Genomic DNA, 2,955 nt, shown 5'->3' with positions numbered 1-2,955 from the left:
TGTTCGATTAAAACTTGGGACCCATAAATATCACGTGAGTGTTAGAAATTGTGAAATATTAAATGATAGTTGAGTATGTGGAGTTTACTAAACCAAAGCTCTTACATAGACCCTTCCTGAAAATAAGATGAATTGCAATTGCTTGATGACTGAGAACATAGTTTGTTAGTTTTCAAGAAAGTTTATGGTCTATGCTTTAACATGTGAATAGCTTGTTACTTGATCATGAGAAGTTTTATGAGATGAGCTACTGTTATGACATATAATGATGCTAGAAAAGGTGACTGAAATTATCATTGGTCAAACTTATGCACCTGCTAGCATTCACACTTCATAAATTCTTTCTTTTATCATTTACCTACTCGAGGACGAGCGGGAATTAAGCTTGGGGATGTTGATACGTCTACAACGTATGAATAGTTTATGAAGTATGCATGCTATTATATTATCTGTTTTAGATGTTTAATGGGCTTTACTATACACTTTTATATTATTTTTGGTACTAACCTATTAACTTAGAGCCCAGTGCCAGTTTCCGTTTTTTCCTTGTTTTTGAGTTTTACATAAAAGGAATACCCAACGGAGTCCAAATGACCCAGTGCCAATTTTTGACGAATTTTTATGGACCAAAAGAAGCCCCTGGAGTGCAAGACTTGGGCCAGAAGAGTCCCGGGCTGCCCACGAGGGTGGGGGCCCCCCCTAGGGCGCGCCCCCTACCTCGTGCACAGCCCGGAGACCCCCCTGATGTGAGACCTACACCGAAAATTCCTATAAATACTGAAACCTCCAGAAAATAACCTAGATCGAGAGTTCCACCGCCGCAAGCCTCTGTAGCCACCAAAAACCAATTGAGACTCTATTCTGCCACCCTGCCGGAGGGGGGATCCCTCACCGGTGGCCATCTTCATCATCCCGGCGCTCTCCATGACGAGGAGGGAGTAGTTCACCCTCGGGGCTCAGGGTATGTACCCGTAGCTATGTGTTTGATCTCTCTCTCTCTCGTGTTCTTGATTCAGCACGATCTTGATGTATCGCGAGCTTTGCTATTATAGTTGGATCTTATGATGTTTGTCCCCCTCTACTCTCTAGTAATGGATTGAGTTTTCCCTTTGAAGTTATCTTATCAGATTGAGTCTTTAAGGATTTGAGAACACTTGATGTATGTCTTGCGCGGGATACCCGTGGTGACAATGGGGTATTCTATTGATCCACTTGATGTATGTTTTGTTGATCAACTTGCGGGTTCCGTGACCTTGGGAATCAATACATAAGGGTTGGCACACGTTTTCGTGTTGACTCTCCAATAGAAACTTTGGGGCACTCTTTGAAGTACTTTGTGTTGGTTGAATAGATGAATCTGAGATTGTGTGATGCATATCGTATAATCATGCGCATGGATACTTGAGGTGACATTGGAGTATCTAGGTGACATTAGGGTTTGGTTGATTTGTGTCTTAAGGTGTTATTCTAGTACGAACTCTATGATAGATTGAACAGAAAGAATAGATTTGTCTTATTTTACTACGGACTCTTGAATGGATCGATCAGAAAGGATAACTTTGAGGTGGTTTCGTACCCTACAATAATCTCTTCGTTTGTTGTCCGCTATTAGTGACTTTGGAGTGACTCTTTGTTGCATGTTGAGGGATAGTTTTATCATCCAGTTATGTTATTATTGTTGAGAGAACTTGCACTAGTGAAAATATGAACCCTAGGCCTTGTTTCCTAGCATTGCAATACCGTTTATGCTCACTTTTACCACTTGTTACCTTGCTGTTTTTATAATTTCAGATTACAAATACCTTTATCTACCATCTATATTGCACTTGTATTACCATCTCTTCGCCGAACTAGTGCACCTATACAATTTACCATTGTATTGGGTGTGTTGGGGACACAAGAGACTCTTTGTTATTTGGTTGCAGGGTTGTTTGAGAGAGACCATCTTCATCCTACGCCTCCCACGGATTGATAGACCTTAGGTCATCCACTTGAGGGAAATTTGCTACTGTCCTACAAACCTCTACACTTGGAGGCCCAACAACGTCTACAAGAATAAGGTTGTGTAGTAGACATCAGTATCCCTAGCTACTACTCCTAGGGCCAGATCTTTTGGCGGCTTAAAAAGTAAGTCGTCTCTTCCCCAGCTTTTCCCATAAGACTAGTCACTGTGGAGAGTAACATTAAGGCGCCTCACTCATTTATTTGGGCTTCTAAACTACTACTAGTACCTCTGTCCTAGTTTATTCGTGACCATTGTAATTTGCGGTATATTTTGACCAAAGATTTAACTGATAAAATGTTAGTGCATGTGACATGCACAAACATTTCATTAGTTAAATTTATGATCAAAATTTGACACAGATTATAATGGGGACCAGTAAACCAGGACGAAGCTAGTAGTAATGGGATTACTATTAATCTAGAAGCCTAAAAGAACTGGCCCCTAGTACTCCTACTAGTAGTACTAGTACTCAAGTTGGAATTCCAATTGCATGGCACAACTTGTTAGGCAAAAAATTCGATACAGGGTGTAGGAAGCGGTTTGGGAATTTGCATGCCTTTCCGACCGGTGAGATACTCCATACAAAGTACGACAGAGGAATAACCACAGAGAAGGAAGCTAAAGGTAAACAATCAAACAAGCATTTTTGCATTTGTTTTGCATTGAATCGTTTCACAAGCTTGACTAGTGTTGTTTTTCTACTTTCACAAAAACCACATCGTAATGTTAAAACGTGCATTTTCACATACATAAGTAATAGTAGTACTCCCTCCGTCTAGGTGTATAAAGTCTTCCCTCCTTCTTGGTCATGGTGCACAACCAAAGATGACTTATTCACCTGGACGGAGGGAGTAGCACAGTCTGCAAGCATATATAGAGAGAGACGTGTAGTGCGATAGTATATAGTAAAGTTTGTGCTATATGTACCTACTTACAAAATGCGTACGGAT

Source organism: Triticum dicoccoides, chromosome 3B, assembly GCF_002162155.2.
Source record: "Triticum dicoccoides isolate Atlit2015 ecotype Zavitan chromosome 3B, WEW_v2.0, whole genome shotgun sequence".
NCBI lineage: Eukaryota > Viridiplantae > Streptophyta > Magnoliopsida > Poales > Poaceae > Triticum > Triticum dicoccoides.
The sequence above is the reverse complement of the archived record's forward strand: the minus strand, read 5'-3'. Positions refer to the sequence as shown.